This window comes from Podarcis vaucheri (assembly GCF_965113315.1).
Source record: "Podarcis vaucheri genome assembly, chromosome: 3".
Lineage (NCBI taxonomy): Eukaryota > Metazoa > Chordata > Lepidosauria > Squamata > Lacertidae > Podarcis > Podarcis vaucheri.
The window spans coordinates 105,182,426-105,209,812 of NC_138761.1; positions in this window are offsets into that span (position 1 = coordinate 105,182,426).

Below are 27,387 nucleotides of genomic sequence, written 5' to 3' on the forward strand. Positions count from 1 at the left end.
AAGGGTAAAGGTAAAGGGACCCCTGACCATTAGGTCCAATCGTGACCGACTCTGGGGTTGCGGCGCTCATCTCGTTTTATTGGCCGAGGGAGCCAGCGTACAGCTTCCGGGTCATGTGGCCAGCATGACTAAGCCACTTCTGACAAACCAGAGCAGCGCATGGAAACGCCGTTTACCTTCCCACCAGAGTGGTACCTATTTATCTACTTGCACTTTGATGTGCTTTCAAACTGCTAGATTGGCAGGAGCAGGGACCGAGCAATGGGAGTTCTCCCCGTTGAGGTGATTTGAACCGCCTGCCTTCTGATTGGCAAGTCCTAGGCTCTGTGGTCTAACCCACAGTGCCATCCGCGTCTTGATAAAAGCTGTATCCACCACGTGAAGCCAAATGGTGGTGATGGAATAAATCCTGGTTCATGTATGATCCACATCGCAGGTGTGACTATTGAAGTTATGACTTACATATATAAATTAGAGGTAAAAACTAGAGGTAAAAAAAGTGAAGAATTTTGTATCTGAATGCTGCAAAGCAAAATGATTTCTCCACATTTAAACCTGGCACATCAAGAAAAAGACTCAGCTCAGCTTTTCTCCCTGATGTGTTAATTTCAGGCATTTTGTGTGTGCTAGTAAGCATTAAAAGATCTCATTTCCTAACTGCACTATGGTGAGGCATGATCCAGCTCTCTCTCTCTCTCTCTCTCTCTCTCTGACCTGCTGGTCTTGCAGATCAGCTCTAAGCCATCACAAATAGAACTTTTGGGCATTATTTATTTATTTATTTAGCAAGATTTATATATCAACTCCTCCAAAAAACAAAATAGTACATCTTTAAGCAGTTTACACATAGCCATTGGCAACACGGAAATTTGCAGTAGGGATACTGCAGACACTGATGAGATTAAAGTGATGAGTAACTGTGATGACAGATGAGCTGATATACAGGCATATGATGTACCTCACCACATTGTCAATTTCCCCCTTCTCCCCGCTTCAATCAAAAAGTGAGTAGAACAGATGAATCAGTATAGGAGTGGCTTCGGGCAGATAAAATTGGGAATACATTTCCTCACAAAAAAATATGCACACTTTTTTGCCTACTTCCCAAGTGCACATGGTGAGCAGTGCAGCTGGCTTTGCTGAGGGTAGATTTTTTTGTGAGGTGCATTCCTGGCAAGTCCAGTGCTTGGAATGAATTAGCCAGTTTATCAGAGTTTAATGAATTAGTTCAAAAACCTCTGAACTACACTTGAAAGACATTTCCACATTTGCGAGGTAAAGAGAATGTGAATTAAGTTTGTTCTGTGGCAGAACTTTGAATGATTTCATCATCAAGTTCATTCTCTTACTTTTTTAAAAAAACCCTCTTTGGGTCTTTAAGGTTAAAGAAAATAAATAATTTTTTTTTTAAAAAAATTATACCTCGCCCATTTGGCTGGGAAAAACAAATTAAGCAATTTACGTTCCACAGCATGTGTGTGTGTGTGTTGATGTTTTCTCAGTCTTCCTAAGCACATTTTGCACTACAACACCACAGCTTGCAACATTGTGTGTGTGTGTGTGTGTGTGTGTGTTTGCTGATGGTTATTTGGATGAACTTGAGTTGAACTGTGAATTGAACCCAAACCAAAGCAGTTTGTTTTGTAAAGGTGATGAATGTGAACTGGAAACTGGTTCTTTTTGGACATGTCACGTTGAACTAGAACTGCTCCCTTTAAAAAAATGAAATTTCCAAACTCTGAACAGCCCTATGGTATTCTAGGTTGGGTTAAGCCTAGGTCCAGAAATGAAGAGGCAGAGCACAATGTGGCTGAAAAAAACTAAAACTGGACATGCAGTTTGTGACATTAGGTCTCCACTTCTGTAATGCGAGAAGATACAGCAATAACATGGTAATAGCTCAGTCATAGCATGAACTTCCATCACACCCACAAACTATTTGCACTCCCCCCAAAAAAGCTGGCAATTCAAAGGGGTATTATCTTTGTGGGTTGTGAATCAATGTGCTCCACAGGCTCATGCTACTATTGTATCTTTTGGTGTGGCTTCATTAAACAGGCATCAAAACAAAGTGACCCACCATTGTGCCATTTTGGCACTACAGTTACAAAATATTGGCTTTTCCTGGGGCTCACAGCTGTTCAGATGCACAGAGTATAATACAAATAATGTTTTAAAATCGCTGTGAGACCAAAGAGCCTATCCAAAGCCCATGCTCTTTGATGATTGAGAATGGAATTCCTGTTGACCTGAGACAAATTGTAGAAAAATTACCAATGGAGGCAGTAGATTGTACATGGATGGCCAAGTTTAAAGAACAACAACCCAACAAAACAAAACTCCAAAGCCCTTATGTACAGACCCCATGGATAGGGTATATGCAAAAGCTTGCATACAAAACTGAAACTCTTTCTTCCTCTCTCAAGAAATTTGCTGTTTTCGTTTTCTGTTTAAACTTTAATCTATTGAATAGCAGGCCTTGGACTTTGGGTGTGTATCTTCTTTCCTAAAATCTCTTGGTCCCACCTGCTCCTGAAATGCCTATGGTGATGGGCACATCAGAGAAGGGCAACAGGCGACCAGTTGTGTTGTGTAGAATGGTGCACATGTGTTTGTGTGCATGTTATGAATATACAAGCAAGTGCCCACTTTTGCTTCCAGTTGGAAAAAAACCTCCATGAGATGCCTGCATGACCAAAATTGCCTTCTCTTCTGCTGGCTGCATTTGATCTGCCCATCAAGCTATACTTAATCTTCCTTGTCAAGAGAATGACTGGATAACCCACTAGCTCTTTGCAGCCTCTAATGTTTATAAATCTTTTATGAACTGAACTTAGTGTTACAAAGAACTATTTAATCTACAGCACTTGAAGCCTTGGGATAGCACTGCTGAATAATAAGAGAGGTGGAGGTTCTTTGCACTGATTTTCTTCAATTGTCCTTTGCCATCTCCTTCATCACAGGGAGAGATGGGTGCTTTTGAAGTATTTAAACCACCAAATGCCATCTTGCTAAAGGATGGCTGGTGATATAGGATCTCCCTGGTGAAACAAAGGAGACGGTGCTATTCAACTAATCATTGCACTAGTGCAAGGATTAGCACTAGCGCCGTAGGATTCCTTCCTTCTTGCGCACCCCATGTGCCATTCCTAAATCTGCTCTGGAGGTTTGGATGAAACCCCAGAATAGATATATATAGGGGTGTATGGGGAGATTATTTCATTACACATGGGAAAACCCTTTCATTGATAGAACAATCTTAACACCACTTTGAATGCAGCCCATGATTTCTTATGGATGTTATTTTAAACCTCAAATCATGCCATCCTCTCAAATCTTTCCGCAACAGTTAGTCATGCCATCTGATGGGCAACTTGCCACCATCCCTGCAGCATCTGCTGGTGTCACCCAAAAGATCTCCCATCACTGCTTTTTAAATGGAAATGCAAGTGTAATGAGAAGAAAAGGGGTGAGTCAAGAGCTTGCCACTTACAGAGATGCTGGTCCCTGACCTATTTTGACACCCCCCCCCCTCAAGGCTCCCTCTCTTGTCTCCTCTATCACTTTTCCCAGTGTGCTGCTCCTGGGATTGTGTGCCCAACACAGATGTTTCTCTCATGCTATTGCATGGTTATTTTTCCAAATAATTTCTCAGAGCAGATGCTCCTATGTGTACACCCCTCTTCTCTCTGCTGACACATTCCCCCCTCTTTTTACAAACAGCAGATTGCGTTGCCACGGTCCTTCTGATCTGGGGAGAGAACAAAAATCAATAGCAATGATGTTGTTTTTCTTTTCAGGCTGTTTCGCAGCAAGGCGGCACTTCTCTGCACTCTCTCACATGCGTGGCTCGCTGATGACATTTTTCCCCCTGACTACGTTCCCTTTTTTAAAAAAATAAAATAAAATAAAAATAAATAAACACTCTGGACCAGTTATTTGTTTCTCAATGTGTCCATTTCATTGTTGACTCTGCGTTTCATCTGAAGCTCCATCCAGCAGTTTCTGTTTCCCCTTTCCCACAAACTATCACTAGTGTCATAAGTTCAGCACAGTGCAATCTGGAATTTGGCCTGGAGCAATCTGTGATATAGTTAATAAAACTTCATTCTCTGCCATCTGTCCCTTGCATTGCTCTTTATTCTGCAAATCTCAAGTTAAATTCAAATCCAAAGCTGGCCTGTGTGGGGAGACCAAGGTTTTTGGCAAGGGTCTTCTTTTTTCACATTAACCTCATCACCTTGTGTCACGAGCCTCTTGCTATCAAGAATTCAAAACTCACAAAACACCAAACCCCATCAAAATCCTCTTATATCTCTTCCTTTTCCTCTGTCACCAACCATTTATCAATATTGCGTGGTAAAACCAGAGCAGTTTAGTCTTGCAATATTCTTGTAATTTGCCTTAAACTTTTTTTAATGCTGTATTTTAAATTGTTGTGGCCCATCCTGGAACCCTAGGGTGCTCTAATAATAATAACCATGAGTAAGTTCAGAAGTTTTAAGCCTACAATTCTAAGTGTAGTTACCTGGAAGCAGTGCTATTTTTCTAGAAAATGAGGTGCCAGAACTCACTGTAAACACCTCCCATGTTTTCTTATAATGGCAATGGCTCCCACCTGAGAGGTGCTGGAACTGAGTTCCGGGGAGTTCCGGCTGAGGGGAAAAAGCCCTATGTGGAAGTAAGCTTCAATAGACTCAGTGGGAATGACCTGGAAAGCTGTCTGTAGACAAACGCCAGCTCCCTCGGCCTTAAGCAAGATGAGCACCACACCCCATAGCCACCTTTGACTGGACTTAACTTTCCAGGGGTCCTTTACCTTTACCTTTGAGGTACAGAGCAATCCTAAATCAGTGACATCCACCTCAGGGACAGTTAAAGTGATGGATAAGTTCTTCCTTCATGCACAGAAGATATATTGGATCATGGCAATTGGCTCCCCACCTCCCCCAGTTGGGTGACTGATAATAACATTTGTATTCGTTAGTAAACCTGTTATTGTTGAATATCTGCAGCACATTGAGTTGTATTCAACAAAGTTGTTAGGGATTTCTGCTTATGCAACAGAGCTTCCCCTCCCTCTCCTCATCCTCTGCACCCCACAAATTGACTCCAGTGGATTGAGGGGAAGCTCAAAACATTTGAGAGGCAAGAGGAGGGGGAAGAGAAGCTGTATTACACAAGCAGAAGTCCTTTTGCAAGTGGAATGACTTTGTCAGATACAACCCAGTGTCTGTCTGTCTGTCTGTTGCATGCGTACATACATTTTCATATCATTCTCTATGCTTTTTTAAAAACCCACTGTATAGAAGAACTTTGAAAAATATATTCCTAATGATGAACAGGTCCTTTACATGGCCCACAGGGCTAATGTTACGATGTAGGAGCAATTTAGATGTTCTTACTTATTTGTTTTCTATATTTATCTAGAGCCAATCTGCCAAAGCACTCAAGACAGTCTACAGTTTAAAATACCAACAAGCAAGAAATAAAACACAAAGCACCAGAATTCTCAGGCCCTTCGTGGTTTCTTTAGGAGCAAACGGTATGAGCTCTCTAGCCTGACCTTCCTCTCTCTCAGGGCACACAGGTCTGTAAATAGACCCCACAGAGATAGAGAAAGTTTAGAGTTACACACCACTGGAGTGCTTATTGGCATCTCAGGTCTAAAATAAGCTCCCCCTCCTTTCTTACTCCCAATGCAAAATAAATAGAATTTTCACCACAGAGCTGCAAGTGATGGTACAGTGCTAATTCTGACTACAGAGATTTATGGCTGGTGACAGTTTTCAATTTCCACTTGCTGTTCAAAGTTTTTTATTATTATTATTATTATTATTATTATTATTATTATTATTATTATTATCTATTCACACACATACACATGCACCCCTCTATAGTACTTTTCGTTATATGATTATTTGCATTTTTTAAATTGGGAATGGTTATTTATTACATACAATATTTTATTTCGTTTTATCTGCAGACAGCACCCCTGCTGCATGGCTGTATTTGACATTTAAGGATAACAGGCTTCATCTACTGCGTTCATGTGATAATTTCTGGCATTTGTTTTTAAGGGGGAGTGTTGGTTATAGAAGCTCTTTTTATGCATTTATAGAAGCTCTGATGTGGAAATGTGGATTACTGGGATAATGAGAAACAGAGAGAAATGGACAGAGTTGCCCATTCCTATGCTCAGGTGAGTAAAAAAAATGTAGCTTATATAAAAGAAATGTCCCTTAACATGTTTTATAGCCAATTGGTCTGAAAAGTGGAGATGTGAGAGAGATGCCCCTGGCAAAAAACCAAAAACCTGCCAAAATTCAGGGAAAGAGGTCCAGAAGCCTTTGTGCTAGTTAGGCTTGATTTGGGTATGGGAAGAACTAAGGGGGATTTGATTTCTGAGTGAAATCATTTCTCTCTCAATACAAGCTAGGCCTGTTATTCACAACGGATCTCTCTCTCTCCCCTACCCCTGCTCTTGGTGTTTTCTTTAAGCTAGAGACATACGTTTTGATTTTACGAAGCTCTTCCCTCCCCACCACTAAACTGGCCTTTCACTTTTAGTAGACACTTGCAGCTTCTTTTGATCTCTGGACTGATTAGACACCATGAAGTATTCAGGGGTCCCTGCTTTGTAATTTATTTATTAGACTTTCATCTGCCATTCACCAGAAGATCATGGGCAGGCTACAATTTACACACACACCACACACAAACACACACACATTTTAAACACTCCCCATTATTTAAATACAACAACACCAAAAAAATGTAAAACTGGAACGAAACAGTATAGAGTCAACAAAAAAGTGGTTCTCAGAACCAGAATACCTTAATTGTCAATGCCCTGGGTTTTTATTTATGCAGCCTTGTACAGATCTCCCTTCACCATGAGCAAAGCTCAAATCCTTCTGTGGCACTCCAGAGAGGCAATAACTCAGGCACACGGGGATGAGAAGCCATAGTTGGGCAGGTTCAGGACCCTGGACAGCTCTAAGGGTCCTAAGAGTTCAGGACGATGGCTAGTTAGCAAACCTCTAGCTAAGATAGGAAGCAAGTTACCAGAGGTTATACAGGCTCTGTGTGCAGTCCAAATTACTAAGTACGGTACTGGTAGAGATGATGATGATTTATTACCTGCTCTTCACTGTAAGGTCCCAGGGCAGATTACTGGCAGTTACTCCAGGCAGGTTCTGGGGTAACCTTTGGGGTGTTTAGTGGCTGCAAAAATTGCCTTGTATCTGTGTCTCTAACTCTGCAACCCAAGATGTTTTGGTTCTGCTCCGAGTCTTTCCAATTTGAACTGTTATTCAAGTTCAAATCAGATCTCTTAAATCAGGAGTTCTCTTTCCACTCCCTATTGGTTATAATGGGGTGTGTGGGATCTAATAACTGCTATAACTATCCCCTTTTGTTGTTGAAGTGAATGGAATTTGCAAGCCAATGAGCTCCTTAAGCAAATGCATCTAGAACTTTTCTTACAAGGAATATTTACTTTTTAAAAAATACACAGAAAAAGTCTCTAACTTTTTATAACAAACAAACCCTCTTTTTAAAAAATTCTTGCCAAAGTTGGATGAAATCTGCACACATGGTTTCCCCTTTTAAACAAATGAAGGTATGAAGCCCACCAGTTTTTAGCATTATAAATGCATATAATGACAACCCCCACAAAACTTTTCTTTCTCTCAATTTCACATTACAAGGCAAACTTAAACATGTGTACTCAAAGGTAAGCACCAGTAATTTCAGTTGACTTAGTCCAATTTAACCAAGTATAGGATTGCAGCCTTAGCCAGTTTTGTTATCATTGCAGTAGTTCAGATTATTTTTTATACACTTGGTAAAGCTGGATTTGTGGGGTGGTGGGACCTTTCCAGTCTGCAGTTACCTTAGAAGAAGCTATAAAGGGAAGTCTTCTTTCTACACATAACTGTTAAGTCTCTTTCTGCACAAAACTGCTCCATTTTGGGGAAGCCTTGCTCCTCTTTTCTCATGCTTTCTGAGAAGTTCTGCTTGTAGGCTTTTCCCTGCTTTTGCACACATTGTACGAACCTGCTCTTCACGCCTAGCTGACCACATTCACAGAACTTGATTATTACATTGTCTCATGCTATGATCAATCATTAAGTAACAGACATCCCAAGCTCATGGAAAACAAACTGTACCTGCTCTCCATGCCTAGCTGACCGCATATACAGAACCCGATTGTTATATTGTTTGTGCCAATTAATCCCTAGTTACAATTCAATTAGGAGGCTTCACGCCTGTCCAGTTCTAGCTCAGATTCTCAGCCTCTCCCCATCAATGATAAATGATCACATGTAATCCCCACCTTTCAGATGTAATTCCCGCCTTAGTACTTATGTTAACCAATTACAAGTTTCTGTGTGTATGTATCAACCAATCAGCCACAGGCCCACCTGGGGCAATGCTTGCAATATTCAATAAAATAGGCTCTCAGGGCCCGCCCTGACAGACGCCTAGCTACACCTGCCTCTCTCGTCTCCCGTGATTTTTCATTTCTACATCTGGTGACCCCGACGTGCCAGATCCCTTGCGCAGCCGAAGCAGTCAGCCAGCCTCATACTTCACTCGACTGGAGAAGTCTTAGCCGGCTACACCGTGAGTATGGGGGGGGAGCTTACAAAGTCCCAGAAAGTGCATGCTACTGAACTGCTTCATTTAGTCAGACAGAGAGGTGCAGGTGCTCATGTTTCTTTAAAGGAAATTGAACGTCTGCTATGTGAGATTGCATTCCAATGCCCCTGGTACCCTGAGGCAGGTTCCTTGGGGGTAGAGGCCTGGCAAAAGATTGGAAAAACCTTTTTTGAAGAACCCAGGGCTCCTATCCACTGTCTGCTAACTTGGCAGAAGTGCGCAGTTGCCGTGGCAAACTTAGGGCCCCTGGCCTCTCAGGCGTCTCCCACGGCTCCTGCACTTCTAACTATTGCAGACAATCCCCCTCCTTATCCTAAGCTTTTGCCTCCTGCACAATCCTGCCAATCCCTCCCTCCTTTGCCTGCTTCCACCCAACCCATTCCCCCTTCCCCCCCTCCTGCATCTACTCATACAGGAGCTGTCCCTCAGCCCACAAACACCACCCCCATCCCCCCTTCCCTCCCTCCTGTGTTTCCTTTGCCTGCATCCACTTCTTCAGAAGCTGTGTCTCAGCCCACATCCACTCCCCCCCCTCTTTCTTCCCCCCCACTTTCTTCCCTCCCTCCTTCCACCCCTCCCTTGCCTGCCTCAGCTCCTGCCTGTTTCACGGGAGCTGTCCATGTTGCACTTTCCCAGGCAAGGCAGAAAGGGCTCCTTTCCTTAGAGGAAGAATCTGAGTGGGCTGGTGAAATGCCATCAGCTTTCCCTGTCTCCAGCTTAACCCCATCAGTTTTCCCTGTCTCCAGCTTAACCCCATCAGTTTTCCCTGTCTCCAGCTCAACCCCATCAGCTTTCCCGATTTCCTACACTAACCCAGGCACAGCACAACAACAGGTGCTATATGAAACCCTTTCTTATTCTGTAATGCGAGAATTAAGAAGGGCCATTGTTGATTCTGGTCTCAAATCCACTTATGTGACAGGAATGCTGGATGGAATAGCAACTGCTTCAACTGCAATCGCCCAGGTCATTTTGCAAAAGAATGCAGAGCACCTGGCGGTGGGGCGCACAGGAATGGTGATGCCAATAAGGCTAAACCTTCCAAGAAATGCCCAAAGTGCGGTAAAGGCTATCATTGGGCAAATCAGTGCAGGAGTTTGGGAAACTCCTTAGGGGCCCCACTCCCGGGCCAGGACAAATAGGGAGCCCCCCTCCGCCGTTAGTCTCCACTATTAAAACCATCTCAAAGGATACACACTCTGATTTTACCATCGACTTAATTAATCAAAAAACCAAAGACACTGTTTTACCTGGTGAAATTGTGCTTATGACCACCCAATTACCTCCTAAAGTCGCAGGCTTAATTTTACCAAAATTTTCTGCGACCAAAGAAGGAATCCAGGTTATTCCTGGTGTTCTGGATCCTTTATCCTATTCTTGATATCGCCGCTTTGTGAAATTGACTAACGATTGTGATGCTTTTGTCTCCTTTTTCAGTAGGTCTGAATATATCTCTTTAGTTGTTTCAATCTTAGGAGTCCCTGGATTGGCTGTACAGAATCGTGTGAACATTAATTCTTCAGCTTATTCTGCAGAAAAAGCCCTGAATTTTATTTCACAAGCTTCTCACCTTTTGAATAAAGAACAGAGTGAATTTCACTATGGACTTTTACAAAATCGTTCTGCTATCACTATTTGCTGATGCTTCATCATTATGGCTGTGAAAAAGTGGACAGCATGTGCTGTTTCAATATTACTGATAATTCCAAAGTCATCCAAAAGCAGATCTCTCATTTGACCTAATCTTACTTGGCTTCGTAATCTCTTTCAATACGCCCTTGTCGTTATATGCATCTTAATTTTGTTATGTTGCTTCCTTCAATGCGTTCCTGGCCTCATAAGCCTTTTCTCTCGGCTTCTCTCTCCCCCTCAACCACCTAATAAACTTCTCGCCGCCTACTTTGCGAAATGGCAACACCAACAGTAAACCTAAGGTGAGATGTGGACGGACTTATTTTGGGCATGCGTTGGCAAACCACGTATCCCGAAGTATTCTTGTCCCATCGATCCTGGACGGACTTATTTTGGGCATGCGTTGGCAAACCACGTATCCCGAAATATTTTTGTCCCATCGACCCTGGCGAACTTATTTTGGGCATTTGTTGGCACACCACTAATCCTGAAATATTTTTGCCTTATTTACCCAGAATGCCTCGCAAACAAGAAAAGAAAGGGGGAGATAAAGGGAAGTCTTCTTTCTACACATAACTGTTAAGTCTCTTTCTGCACAAAACTGCTCCATTTTGGGGAAGCCTTGCTCCTCTTTTCTCATGCTTTCTGAGAAGTTCTGCTTGTAGGCTTTTCCCTGCTTTTGCACACATTGTACGAACCTGCTCTTCACGCCTAGCTGACCACATTCACAGAACTTGATTATTACATTGTCTCATGCTATGATCAATCATTAAGTAACAGACATCCCAAGCTCATGGAAAACAAACTGTACCTGCTCTCCATGCCTAGCTGACCGCATATACAGAACCCGATTGTTATATTGTTTGTGCCAATTAATCCCTAGTTACAATTCAATTAGGAGGCTTCACGCCTGTCCAGTTCTAGCTCAGATTCTCAGCCTCTCCCCATCAATGATAAATGATCACATGTAATCCCCACCTTTCAGATGTAATTCCCGCCTTAGTACTTATGTTAACCAATTACAAGTTTCTGTGTGTATGTATCAACCAATCAGCCACAGGCCCACCTGGGGCAATGCTTGCAATATTCAATAAAATAGGCTCTCAGGGCCCGCCCTGACAGACGCCTAGCTACACCTGCCTCTCTCGTCTCCCGTGATTTTTCATTTCTACAAAGCTAATCTTAGAAATGAATGAATGAATGAATGAATGAATGAATTTTATTATTTTGGTCACAGACCAGTTCCAGCCCACATACAATGTCATGGAAGTCATAAAACATTATATGGATGCATTTGAATTTGCAATTAGGTATAACAAGGACAATACAGATATAGCAACAGTTAAAAATATATAAATTAAAACTTAGTCATTAACATATAACCTAAAATTATCATTTAAAACCTTAATCATTATGATAGCACAGCTTGAACCCTAAGTTTTATGGCAATCACACAGAATTTGGGATCTCAGGATCCTTGTCCTCTACCAGGGATTTTAGACACTGAAGTTCAGATTCATTTGGAGATTTTTGCATAGCAGGGGTAATAAATACTGATCGTATATCCCCGTAGAAATGGCAGTGTAACAAGGCACTAATGTTAGAAATGAGTTCTATTAACTTTGTGGCCTTCCTTTTCCAATATCCTAGGAGAATAATTATTAGATCCAGTGGGATATCATATTGAGTCATTTCTTTGATGACTTTAATAACTGATTTTCAGAATTGCTGTTTATGTGAATGATCCCACTAAGTATGGATGAAGTAACCTCCAGAGGTCTAGCCCTGAATATTTGTTGTGATTCAACTTATACATTATCTTCCACTTAAAAGATAACAGATGTGAAGCAAAATAGATTTCCCCCCACTTTCCATTACTCACAGAGCTACATTACTTTTCATTACTTAGAACTTTCCACCATCTACATGCTATCCATTTAGAAATGGGCAACACTGTACAGTTAATGAATGATATATAATTTCAGAACCTGCCTAGTCCACAAGTCATTTAAGCTAGAGTACTTGTATTCGAACCCACTCAGTCCTGTTGAAGTCAAATGAATGAAATCCCCTTAAATCCAATCTAAATGGCAGATTGGGCTTTGCGTGTGTGTTAACAAGATAGAAAGCAACCTTTCACAGGCCTCTGCCTTTCCTCCCAGACACGTGCCTCATAATCAAAATGTCATGCTGTAAGGGAAAAAAATGAGCTAAATATCAGTCTCAGAACTTGTTTGCCAATTTGCAGGACAGAAATAGTAGTTACAAATTTGTTATAAATGGCTGATCATGGGGTATTAGTAATGGAAACTCTGACAGACCTTTAGTGATTACAACATTAGGGGGTACCTCTATAATTAGTTTGCTACAAAGACCAGACCGCAAAGTGCATTGTATGAAATTTATTAGCTGAACGTACAGTATGTCAGACAGCCAGAGTGTTTTTTAAGCATTCGCAGATTTAGAAAATAAGCAGGTTGCTACCTCAGATTTATTTCAGGCTTCATAATAATATCATGATTGTGATATTGGGGATAATGCTATAATGAAACTATTTTTCTGTGTGTGCACAAAACGACTCTTTCAGGCTGCAGTGCTAGACTCACTTGCATTCAAATGAGGTTCATTGCTGGGTTTTACTTCTGAGTAGACACAGACAGTGTTGCAGTGCACAAAAGCTATTTTATCTAAATGATGTTTATTAATTGTGCATAATGTAAAAGGGAAGGGCCATGCTTTAGAGTACCCCTGCTTTAGAGAATGAAACCACACCAGACAATCTGATCTCGCTAGTCGTGAATCTCATGACTATTGCCACTATTTAATATTTGCAGGTACTGATGTGAACTAACCTGATCCATAGCACCGGAACGAATGGGCAGATTGGAACACTTACCTAGACAATTTTGACCTTCTCAAATGTCCCAACGCCATTCTGGGCTCGAACATACCGATTTTAAAATGTTCCTTTTTAGAGAAAATGAACCCAGAGGTGTGTGTATTGAGAGAAAATACTTTAAAAACACAATTTTTAAATACAATTTAAATGCAAATGACCATGCAGATAAAAACATTTGCATATTAATGCAAACGTGGGATGGAATGACCTTATGGGTCAACATGTGTGCAAATGACTCAGACTGGAAACAGACTGATTCACCCATTCCTATATCTGACTGTACATCCCAGGTGTGTAGATGAAAGTAGTATAAAATATAGGTGGTAAGGCTGAACCTTTGCTTCATAAGGAATACCAAATTGAACTGAATGGAGTCCATTTGGTTCAACTTTCATTTACGACAAAACAAATACAATGAGTAACAAATGGGCACAAATAAATTTGTTTCTACTATCCTATTATTACCCAGTTTGTCAGCCATTCAGGGATGGGGTAAGACTTAGCTTTCTCCTCTCCCACCTTTTTTTTTTTAAAAAATAATGAAACTAATGTGATCTTAATGAATGAATAATGAAACATATGAAAGTTTTAATGAGTGGAATAATTAAAACAACAAAAAAACATTATTGCAGAGCAACTTTTACAGCTTCTTGTTTTTTGATCCCTGCTGATTTCAACAGCTTGTTTGTTTCATTATTTCATTTATATTTTTGTGTTAAAAATTAATCAAGCATGCCCATATATCTTATATACAGGAATTGGTTTTTTTAAAATGGAAAAATATTATTGCATACCACTAAAAGGTAGCTGCAGATCTTCATAGTCTGTTTCAACTATTAGCTTTTCATACCACCAGCAAATGAATTACCATATAGAAATGAACTTTGATCTTTGTCCTGCAACCGACTCCTTGTGTTCTGATTCAATATTTTTAACATCACCAGTGCACTGTTTATTTAGTTGAATTTCTAGCTTGAAAAACTGAGACACTGGAGGCAATTTGCTAAAAATGTAAATAAAAAACCCCACAGCCTGTTAAAATGAAACCACCTAAATATAGCAAATATTAACACCCAATTTGTCGTGCCAAGCTAATCCTGGGTTTTTTAATTCTTTTTTTTTAAAAAAAACCTACTCCCTGTGCTCCCTTGCTAATTATACTATAGCAATTACTACTACTACTACTACTACTACTACTGGTGATAGTCATACCACACTTCTAAAATGTGTTTCAGTTTAGAGTTGGATGAAGTGACCAGTAAAAGGAGAACCAAAACTGAAGAGCCAATACTTCATTCATACACACACACACACACACACACACACACACACACACACACACTTAATTACAATATATACACTGAATAAGTTGTTGTTATTATGTATACTATATTAATGGATAATGTAAATTTCATTTCTAGTTATTTAAAAATCATCATTATTATAATAATGATAAAAGATGTCCTCTACCCACTACACTTGTTTCTCATTTCCTTATTTCCCTCTCTGGATGCAAAGGAATAGTGGTCTCAGTATTAGCTGATGGTTAACATGAAATTATCCCTGGTGTTTCACCAAGCCTAGAAAGCAGGAACAAATATTGACTAAATGAAACTAGTGATAATGGACACAAACCTAGAGGCAATCACATCTTCTCTTCTTTGAGCTACATCTCATTCTGCGAAGCCACAAAAATATATATACTATTGGAAACAAGAACCTTAATACCAAACACCAAATAACTGTGGTGAATGAAAGGTGATTGCTTAGTCATTTCCTGGTTTAACTGCATAGCATCTGCCTGGAACTTTCCCCAGCTCAAAATTTGCCTTGTTTCCTTGTGAGGAGAAATAAAAGAAAAGAAAAATAATAGCAGCTGCTTTGGTAAGAGCAAAGAGGGCCTAAGCCTGCTGAGAGAGGAGTATTGTAACTTGCTGTGTGATCTTGTGCAGGTCACCGATAATCCCTTTGGGCTTCAATTTAACCGCATGGAAAACCCCACACATCTTGCTATTCCCTGTATATATAGCAATGCTCTTTTAAAAAGCAGCAACAACAAAAACAACATTGAAATACTGATGATAAATATCATTGGGAAGGACTGTAATGACTTGACTGCATCTCAGCCTCCAACGGAAAAGCTTGCTAATCCGCGAGAACGCCCTCAAAGAATTGTTCTCCACACAGGTTTGCCATTTCCCTTCAGAGAAACGGTGCCAGATAGAATGGCAGCTGGGTTGAGGGGTTGCAGGAGGAGGGGGTGGGTGAGATTGCTGGAGCATCCATCGGCAGATCACCTTATGACAGCCACTGATAAGCTCTTCTAATGCTGAAGTGATAAAATGTGTTGCTGGCCTGCCACTCCGCTTGCTGAACATACACATATGAACAACCAGTCATGAGGACATGCCTCTGGGGAGACCTCACAAGGTTTCACGTTACTTGACTGATCTTACGGCGCTGCACCTTCTTGCCGCAGATAAAGATAAGTGTGCTTATCTCTGCAATACCAGGGCTCAGAACAAGAGTAGTCAGGATGGAAAGCTGCATCAATAATCTCTAACCCACCCCCTCTTTTATACATACCTTCCTTGCAAATGAATCTCGGATTCCTGTCTCTTGAAGGTGTTTCAGAAGAGCTGACTAAAGCAATGTCTTTCAGAAGGCATTTGAATTGTGTTGGCAGATAAGGGGAGACGACACTTGGCATTGGCTTGGAGTTCAAAGGCTGAGTTGCGTATATGCTTTCAACACTGTTTCTGCCTTTATCTTTTGGTATGATGGGGCTGATCACATTCATATTGAAACAACGAGCACCATAGGAGCAAATTCAGTTGGAACATCCTTATATGTTACTTTGTTGTTGTTGTTTAGTCGTTTAGTCGTGTCCGACTCTTCGTGACCCCATGGACCGGAGAACGCCAGGCACTCCTGTCTTCCACTGCCTCCCACAGTTTGGTCAAACTCATGCTGGTAGCTTCGAGAACACTGTCTAACCATCTCGTCCTCTGTCGTCCCCTTCTCCTTGTGCCCTCAATCTTTCCCAACATCAGGGTCTTTTCCAGGGAGTCTTCTCTTCTCATGATGTGGCCAAAGTATTGGAGCCTCAGCTTCAGGATCTGTCCTTCCAGTGAGCACTCAGGGCTGATTTCCTTCAGAATGGATAGGTTTGATCTTCTTGCAGTCCATGGGACTCTCAAGAGTCTCCTCCACCACCATAGTTCAAAAGCATCAATTCTTCGGTGATCAGCCTTCTTTATGGTCCAGCTCTCACTTCCATACATCACTACTGGGAAAACCATAGCTTTAACTATATGGACCTTTGTTGGCAAGGTGATGTCTCTATACGTTACTTACACAACAACAAAAGAAGGCCATCCTTTTCACACTTTGCTTGTGAACTTCCCAGAGGCATCTTGGCTGGATGGTGTTGGAAACACAGTGCTGGGCTAGATGAAACATTGGTAAGTAAGACAATTGTTTATCAAAACTCTGTTGAAGCCAGAGTGAGCACAGCTGAAAGTGATTAGCAGAACAGTGTAAACAGAAGATTAAAGTATGTCCAAAAAGGCTGGCAGAAACGGGACTAGTTTTCAGAGGTTTTTTTCCTCAAAAAGAAGGGTTGGATCAAAGCCAAAGTCTATCTAGTTTAGCATCCTATTTCCCACAAACTTGATAGCTAGCTAATCGGTATCTAATAATCCTAGTAGGTCTGAACACAGGTGAGTAAGACCTTGAGAGCCATTCTGTAATACTGGGCCTCTGTTGAAAAGTTGTTCTTAGCTCACATGGCTAAGAAGCGATGTGTTCCTCTGCAAGGACAAACGGACAAGGCTGCCAACGGGTGTGTATCATCTTGAAAAACCCTTATCCCCTTGAGTATGTTGGAGGTACACAGTTTAATATATATTCAGATTTGTCTTTCATATTTAATAGTGCTAAATAATGTAAGAAAGGACTGAACAGATCAACCGCTATAAAAATAAATACTGAAACATTAAAAATGAATACATAAATCTATATTGCAAATGGATATAAATGCATTTATTTGTATTTCTTTGAGCAAGATGTTAAAAAGGGAGCAATCCATACTATTGACCTGAGTTTAATATTTTTTTGCTTTAGATTAGGCGAGTAAAACCACAAATCTCAACAACTGTTCACAATGAGCTGCCTAACTTTTGACTAAGAAACTTGATCGATATGCTCTTATATTCTAAACAAACAGAGGCACCACCTGCAGTATTTTGTTCTTGAAAGTTAACAAGCATTTTTTCCCAGTGTCTAATAAATGAAAAAGACGTTATTGATTAGCTTGATCATTAAAGAGTGTGGAAAAACAAAGCATCTACTGTGCTTGGAGTTATATCTTATTCTGCACACAAACCCAGTGTTAATACCCTGAATTACATCAGGAAATCATGGGAGAGGTGTTAAACCCTTAGTAGCCTTAGCTCTGACCTTTGTACATAAAGTACCCATCCTGAAATGGAATTCATGGGTACACATCGCAAAGGGTAAATACTCATGTGGTAACTAGTATTGGCTCCAATATTGCATAGAGTGGTGCATACATAACAATATATTTTTTAAATCCTGTAATCCTGCTGTTGATGAGATAGGGTGAGAAAGAGAGACTAATTTCCCCCTTATGTAGCTGACCAGTGGGTTTTTAGAATATTTTTTTTTAAAGTCTATGTGTATATATTTGGAGCAGGATAATAGCACATGGAGTTAGTGTGTATAATTCCTTGCCCATCTTGGAAGGAGCAAATAGAATCTGTTTCCATACATGTTTCTATAGTTATTTAATGAATTAGGACAAATGTTTCTAGAAAGCTATGGTAGCAAAATAGATATCTATACATACACACATCTCATAGGTCTTCCACTGATTGCCATTTCCATGTCAGTTTGCATTTTTAAAAAAGCATGTCCTCATGAAAACTTTGAACCAATTTATCACAATATACACATATTTGTATGCAGTTTGCCAAATATTCATGTTTGCAGAGGGAAACTGTGTGGCAAAATGTTGAGAAGCATGGATTTCAAAGGATAGCTGAGTTTTGGTTCATATATTTTTTAAGGAAGCACAAATTAGAAAGGTTCAAATTTAAATGCAAATGAAATTGTATTTTGCCAGCATCCCTAGTCAAGACATACCTTGCATTATGGGTTGGGGGGCAGACCGCCATAGGTTCCTGGAACCAGTAAAGGGTTAGAATTTAAACAAGCCCTGTGAATCCACAGCTTGAATATTGTTTGAATAGCCAGGCCAGCCTGAGAATGGCAATGCTATTAAGAGAGCAAGGGAAGGCTAATGAGCTATTAGCAAAGATGACAGAAGGGTGGGGTTCCTCCTCCCTGAGCTCTGTGTTAGTTTGCAGAGACAAAGTCCAGTAGTAGTAGAGGTTTAGATCACAGTTTTGCTGAAATGTGATCTAGCGGAAAAGGTGTCAGTCGGTTAAATGCGGCAAGCTCAAGAGCGGGGCCAGAGCACAATGTAGTTGCCTGTTTTGAATCGGAGACGTTTAGTTGTTTAGTTGTGTCCGACCCTTCGTGACCCCATGGACCAGAGCACGCCAGGCACTCCTGTCTTCCACTTCCTCCCGCAGTTTATTCAAACTCATGCTGGTAACTTAGAGAACACTGTCGTCCCCTTCTCCTTGTGCCCTCCATCTTTCCCAACATCAGGGTATTTTCCAGGGAGTCTTCTCTTCTCATGAGGTGGCCAAAGTATTGGAACCTCAGCTTCAGGATCTGTCCTTCCAGTGAGCACTCAGGGCTGATTTCCTTAAGAATGGAGATGTTTGATCTTTTTGCAGTCCATGGGACTCTCAAGAGTCTCCTCCAGCACCATAATTCAAAAGCATCAATTCTTCGGCGATCAGCCTTCTTAGTGGTCCAGCTCTCACTTCCATACAGTAGCAGTCACCAATGACAGAGCTATAGGCGGAACTTTACTCTGACCTCATAGAAAGCTGAGGAGAGGCAGACTTAAGACAGAGAGCATCAAAACAGAGAATTGTGAGTGGAGCAACTACCTGCTTCTGGACACAGGAGATAACCTATGGGGAAGGGAAACCACCTGTAAATCTTTAGGTGATGATTAACACCATGCAAATAAACCCCACAGGAACCTTACGGATCTGTTAAAAAAGGTATAATCAGACTCGCTGAGTTGCCTCCATGAAACTGAGTAGACTTGGAACTCTGAATGAATCTTGTGAAGCTGCTGTAAATATCAAGAACTTAAGGGAATGGAAGCCTTCTTTCAGTTTGCAGAAAAGTCTTGGATCTAGACGGGACTTCCAGTAAAGGAAAGGAGGGAAGACTATTTTCACCCATTTTCACTTTCTTCATGTTCTTGAGAGCTGACAATTTATTAGAGCAGTTTTTGGGGCAGGGAGGGGAGGTGGCAATGCGGGGCAAATGGGGTATCCCTGCAAAGGGCCTCTGTTAAACCAAAGGCAAATGGACAGGCATCATTGGATTCAACCTATTGATGCTACAAGAGCTTCTCAAGAGGTTAAAACATACACTGACAGCTGAAGCATGTGTTAACACATGCGCATTTACTAGAAGTAAGATGTATCTGCACACCCCATTCAACCGTTTACATTCTACAGACCTTGGGGAATGAGCCCTGAAGAATAATTCTCAGGATCATACATAAACAAACTTGTCAAAAGCCACCTCTATACAAATATTGGGACAGGGGTTTATCAGGGGCAGACCAGGTGCCAATAAAGTAGAGCTGTCCATGGTAAATAGGTACAGGTGAGATGAGACCATGCTGTTTTTTGCTGGATCGTCAAATGGAGCTATGGATCGACTCAGTTGTGACCTCAGGAGGACACACACCAGGTCTCTTAAGGACTGTGGTTAAATGCAGGCTAAATATTTCATACACAGCAGCCTTTGAGCAAATGTTTTTGATGCTTTAATAAATCATGTTTTCTTTCACAGCAAATAATAGAACTGTACGGTGCACATTTTACATTCAGTGACAAACTACAATTCATCATTGCTGACCTTTCAGCGAGGACAACTATCCAAAGAAAAAGGACTATTATAAAATAATATTTATATATTTACATTGAACATACCTGCTCATTTATTTATGGGCATAGACTTCTGAAAGAGTCTACTTATTCTTCAAACTGTCATAATTGAAAGGTTAGTGGTGATGTAAAGTTATAGTTAAACATTACATCATCACTAACCTTTCAAAGATGACAATCTGAAGAATAAGCAAAAAACCTAATTTAAACTTTTATACCCATAAATAAAAAAACACACACACCTGTGTATAAATCTTTGCCCTCACATTTTATGTACTTGTCATACAAGAAATGAATCTCTCTCTCTCTCTCTCTCTCTCTCTCTCTCTCTCTCTCATACACACACACACACACACACACACACCCCTGAAGAAGTGTGCATGCACACAAAAGCTCATACCAATAACAAACTTAGTTGTTCTCTAAGGTGCTACTGGAAGGATTTTTTTTTAATTTTGTTTCCACACACACACACAGAGAGAGAGAGAGAGAGAGAGAGAGAGAGAGAGAGAGAGATTGGAAGCTGAAGCTCAGACTTTCTAGTCAATGGTCTTTTGCTCATGTCATGGTAAAACAAACTGGCTTACAGGGACCACAATAATGTGGAGATTCCCAGAGTGAAAGTTGTTCCTTCCTTTTTTTATTATTCCTGGACCATGCTGAACTAAAGCATGGTTTGACTCAGTGTGTTGGCCAAACCCAGGCTTGTTAGTTAAGTTCCCTCCTTGCTAACAACGAGCTGTAACAAAAAATCAAATCTTTCAATATTCAATGGGACTTACTCTCATGTATATTTTTGACGGCAGCCTTGCCGAAAGAAGGATATCTGTCATGCAAACAGTCCAACTACATCCAAGTACTAGATGTTCTGAAAATATAAGCAGTATTTCATGGCTTACAAACTGAGTAAGTTTGCATCGAGGAATGAATTGTTGAGATTTAAGTTCAGTGGTGTATAATACAACATAATTTTTCAGCAGCACAGGGCATCGTTGTTTGCATAAACCTGTCTACAGTGTCAGATACTTCTTAAAATCTTTTCCTCACAAAGGGTAAGAAACACTTCAGCTTTGGTTTAAGCTATGGTTGGGGGAGCACGTCCCTGATTTCCAACCCACTCAACCATCCTAGGACTGAAAGTTTGAATCAAACTTAACTGAGGGGAGAGAGAGGCTGTTGACTTATTTCTATTCAAGGCAGTAGAGTGGAAAGCACAGCAAAGATGTGAAAAAGAGAAACAACAATAATTAGGCTGAATACTTGAAAAGGGAAAGGAAAAAAATGTCAGAAAAAGAAAGGAAAATCAAAGTTAAAATATAAACTATTTTAAATATGCCCTGGGTTATAAAGTGCAAGGGCACAATTCATAAAGTACATGAGGTACCATAAACTACAATCCATTTCATTATAAAGTACATAAAGGTCCATTTCTGTTAGACAGAATCTATTCGCTTGGGATGCTTGGGCACATTAATGTTCAAATTAAGATTACAGAGCCTGTTCAGTCCTTTATCAAGTCCTTCATCAGCATTAGGAACATGTGTATGTGTGGCTGCATCACAGATGCAAGGAGTTGTGAAACATAGATTCAAGCATGCCTGATGTCCATGCTAAGTATGGAAGTGGCCTGATGAACTACATTTTGCAGGGTTCCTGGTACCTGGGATTCTGCTATTTCAGTGTTCAAGATGTCAAGGCAGAGCAGAAGCTCTTGTCACCAGCTAGAATTATGGGGAACAGTGATGATACTTATGGAATTTGCTTAACTGGTTTTTCCACCTTTGCCTCAAGGTGTTGTCATGATCAACTTAACTGTTCTGTAACCAGTGTTTGATTGAACCTCAAGGAAAAGAAGGGGGGAGAGATGAAAACAGAGAGAGAAAGAATGTGGTAAGTTCATTTCTCTCCTCTTGGTGGTTTGACTTTATCTTTTCTCTTAAGGCTTCGTCACACCAGCCCCTTCTTTCTGAGTTTGTTGGAAGATGCCAAGTTGACTAAGGAAGTTTTTGAGTTTCTTTCTCTGGAGGCTTCTGAGCAGAGAGTAGCTAAACCATCTGTCAGGTATGGTTTAGGTCTAGTGAATCCAGTCACACTGTAGAGGGCTGGAGTTGATGAGCCTAGAAGAGTCTTCTGTCCCTATGATTGAATGACTGTTTGTCAGTGCAGTGGAAGGCCCTGTCAAAGCCAAGCGTATCCAAGAGGCGTCTGAGATGTGTTGTGCAATGGTACTTGAAATTAGAACTGTGGCTTGATCAGTTTTACAAACTTAATTGGTATGTTTTTCTCACTGCGTTGAAAACGAAATTCAGTTAATTTTGCTCTGAAATGAAATTCTAACCAAACTGAGGTCAGCAATATGCAGCTTGAATGGCTAGAGTGTTTGAGACAGACTCAGCTGCCTAGAATTGTTTAATAACCCCCAGTAGCTGTAAATATTCCACATCATATTAATATAGCATAGCATCACATAGTATAACAAATTTCTGTCCCCATGGATTATTCTTGTTACTATATCTTGATTTTTAAAGATTGTTTTTTATTTTTATATTATTGTAAACCACATTAGGGACACATGTGGGGAAAATATGGGATAAAATGATTTAATAAAGATTATTAATTATAATCATTACAAGTATAATAATACTGATAAGTATATTAATAAAATAGAACACATGTTAATATATTTATCCGTATATATTAATAAAAATTTATCTATGTTCTATGTTCTGTTATGCCTATGCAAAACTGTAGGAAATCTGAACAAGTCATCTAGCCTCCTAAAATGATAGCCTTTTTTGCAGGAGAGTCAGAAGTCTCTCTTATTCTCTTATAATTGTAGTGATTTGAACTATTCATCTGGGTCAATCTTCATCCATCAAATTCATTGGGTGGTTTTCATCTAAATAAATGCACAAGAAGAATGATTTCCACTTTGCAACAGCACTCCCCTACCCCTGCCATGAATGTCCTGCACCTTCCCCATGTCTTCTCCAGAGGATTGGGAGAAACCAAGAAAAGATTTAGGGGACAAGCGTGGGGGAAGGGGATTTCCATTGCACAAGTAGAAGTCATTTCACTCATGCAAAGCACTACTTAGCTCTACATTGGATACAACCAATATGATTTAATTTTACATTGAATACAACCGATTTGATTTAATTTCTATGTGAAGACCACTTGTATTAAAATCATAAAACTGATTAAAATTAAGTTTGACCTTGATTTGTATGGCTGAAAAGTATGCCAAAATAAATAAATCACAACTGTTTAAAATATTCACCTTATCTCTCCCTAGGACCATTTTGTGGAAAGTCAAACTACAGGTTTGGGTGTAAACTAGGTTTCGTTTTTCAAGTGGGGTGGGGGAATACTTTAAGAACAGACAGATGGAGCTTTGCTTGGGCTCCAAAAAGAGAAACCCCCTCCCCCACTCCTTTGAGCTCAATTTTCATATTCCATTTCAGGGAAAGCAGCCGTCTGAAAGACATAATACTTCAGGTGGGTGCTTGATTGACAGCAGCCTTAGATTTCCCTACGAAGATTAAAAGAAAAAGGTGCTGAAGTGAAGATGTCTGTGAACCTGTGAATTGGTCTAAAAGAAGGGGATGGCGGAATCCAAATATGTTTGTATTAATATTAAACCAAAATGGGGGAAAAATCAAAAAAGGGGGAAAAGAGAGAAGAGGACAAAATGAAATAGCTCAGTGAGAACATCAAGGTGAGAAATATTAAAATGGGCTTAGAAAAACCAAATTCATAGGATTATGTGAAGGCAGAGATTTTAGGATCAAAAAGACGGAGAGTTAACAGGCACAGACACTTTTGCGTTGTCCTGTTGCAAGAATGGCTTGTGCGACATTCTGCCTGCCAATCTTTCTTGGATATTTCCCTCCTCTAGTCCTTAAAGCTCTCTTTATGATCTCTGCCAAAGGAAATCCACATGCTAATGATGTCCCATAGAGCGCCCTCCGGAATATTCTAAACGGAGTGTAATGGATATGGAGTTTAATGGAGAGCAACTAATTGTTTATGCCTTGCCAGCCTCAGAGAGAAAGAGAGAGAGGCGGAGGGAAAGGGATTTATTTTGTTGACCTTTAAGATTGTAAGGGCTACATTTCCAGGGTAATGGTTGTCCCTCACTCTCCATAAGAAGTTCAGTGCACAGAGCCTGTTCCACAGCAAGCATACTGTGCATTATTATTATTTTGTAGCCTCTTCTCCACAGAATATATGCTGCTGTTTATTTTATGAGCTTTAGTTTCAGCCCGGCTAGTGGTTCTATAAGAAAGAAAAAAAGTCAGGGGAAAAGGGAAAAAACAAAAAAAACTCCAGACAGACTCCCTCCCTGCTAGCATACTGGAACACCTGTAGTGCTAGCTTCCAAAGTTGCTGTTTTATTAATGATCTCGAAGCAGAAATACTAGTGCATGAAGAAGTTTGAAAATGACTTACTGATATGTCACAGACATTTTGCCAAGAAAATGAAAGGCGGTGAAAAGGAAAACACACTAGGAAGGCCAATGAAAAACCAAACGTTCCATTGCAGATTTGTCTGACCTTCACCTTCACAGAAGAGTCTCTAAGAACGGGAGCGCCTTTGCCGAGAACCTTGTAAACAGATTACGGCTTAACTTGGAAATGAGGTGGACTAAAATGTCAAGAGGTGGTTTTAAAATGAGCCTCATGAAAACAAACACATAAGTTTAATTCAGGGTGCATCCATCTTCATTGAAAAATAAAAATAAAACGGTGACTGTTGCAGACACTGTTTAATATTCTTGAAATATAAAGATATTGAATCTCCTTAAGCCAATGGCTATTTCACTGCAAAATGAAAGGCTGGAGTGCTTTAAAAGAGAATTGGCCAAATTCACGGAGGACTAGACTGTCAATGGATACTAGTTGTAATGCTTATACTTTGCCTCCATGACTGGGGTGTGTGTTAAGTATAATGGTTTAATTGACACAGAAATGAAAAATACCTGAAGGTACATTGCAGGATGTTTAACACTGGGGTTTCTCCACAGTTGTTTCTAAAGGAGTCTCTGAGTTCCTTGCAGAGTTAATGATTAACTAACTGATCATTGCTTCTCTAGTAACCCATGAGAGTTGTAACTTTAGATCACGTGAGAGGTATTGAGTTGCAAATCTCCATTTTGAAGGGAGTTGCTTGTTTCAGTCTCTCTTAATGCCACAGGGAGAACAATGCATGTAAATGGCCCTCCAAGAGCTGCAATAGCCTGGAGCTAGAGGCAGGCTATAAAGCAGGCTGGAATGGGAGAAAGACACAGCTTGGATTTTTGGAGTTATATTTTATTTCTAAAATGCTGAGCCTGTGTTGGAAAGCACAAGACATTGTGCAGATGAATATTTGATGTTTTAATTCTATTATGAAGAAAGCTCTGCTAGTAAAATTTGAATAATATTTTGGACAATGCTTCATTTCCAAAAAGGATTCAGTTCTTATGCTTCCAGTCACTTCAAATGGCCCAATATTAATATTAGCAACGGTGTGCTTCTGAATACCAGTTTTGGGAAACTGCAGGAGAGAAGAGTGCAGCTGCTCTGGCAAGAAGTGGGTGTTGGACTAGATAGGCTACTGGCCTGATCCAGCAGACCTCTCCTTAGAAAAGAATAGAGTTTGTATAACTTGCCATTTTATTCCATACACTGTCTAAGGTTTCCATATGCCCTATCTCTGGCACTTTAAAATACCGGTAGTCATTTTCTAACACAGGGGCAATGCAAGGAACATTTCACAACCTGAGGGCCATATGATCTGATGGACAACATTCCGGGGGGCCGCCTGCCAGTGCTGAATGGGGTCAGAGGCAAAAGTAGGCAAATCCATACATTTGTTTAGTAGGCTGCATGCCAGCTCTGCAAAAGCCACAGACTTTTACAGGCACACATACACAACCACACATAAACCTTCATCCTTTATTCGGGCAAGCAAGGGTATGATCACAATTCAAGGAGACTTCCCAGCCGAGCAAAAACCCTCAAGGAGGGTTTAGGTCATGTCTGGGGAAAGTCCTGAGGGCCAGGAAGAGAAGCTAGGGTTGGGGGCACATCGGCATTTGGGCTCGAGGTTTTCTAGGGGGGAGACAACTCAACTTATTTCTATGTTTGAATATGTATTGTTGCTTTAATTTTTTGTTTTTGGAAAATTAATAAAATAATATTTTAAAAAGCTATGGGTTTCTACTTTTACCTAACATTGTATGGCTATATTGGCTACTTTGTAACTTCAGTATTATATTAACTTATAATAAATATATAGATATGATCTCCTCAGCAGTGGAGGAAGCCTGTTCCCTGTGATGTGTTTTCTTTCCCACTTCTAAATTCTCAACCTCCTAACTCTATATTTAAGAAGGTGAAATGAGAAGCATCCTGCCATTCAGTCTCTGCTTCCTCAGAAAAGGTGAAAAGTTTCTCTTCACCTCATGGGGAGATGCTGAATATGACCCTGATTGTCAGTTAGTGCTATGCCGAGGTATGCTTACTGCTTGATAAACATGTGTCTGAATGACTCATTTACTCTCCTCTACTTTAGTCAATAGGCATAGGAAGCGATGCCACAGATTAAGGGCCAATGTAGAATCACAGGGGTCAGAGACATTCTCCTGTGTCCCTCCCCTTTCACTTGAGCCAAACATCTTTCTTTAGCCTCTTGTCCTAATTATGTTGGCTTTTGTTAGGAGCTAAGGGTGCTTGTTAGAGGCTGAGCAAGGTTGAAAACATAATCCAGCATTGTCTCCAAACTAGTACTCTAGCAAGCATTAAGAGTGCATCTAAGACCATGTTAGTATTGATTCTGAGTCAGATCACATTAGCACTTCTTCCAATACCTGGCGAGAACCTGCCACTGAGTTAGCAATGCATAGAAAGACAGAACCAGGCAGTCAGATCAATGAACTAATGACGTCTGTCTTTTATCCACAGCTTAACTTCCAGCACATCCTCCTCGGTGCCACCTGCTCCCTTTCTTCACCCAGCCGTGAACTCAAAATATTGAAAATGTAACACTCTGAAGTAGCATCTCTTAATCTAATAAGATGAAGTCAATTATACAAGGAAGCTATTGTAATGAGCACAAGGAGGTTCTTCATTAGTTGC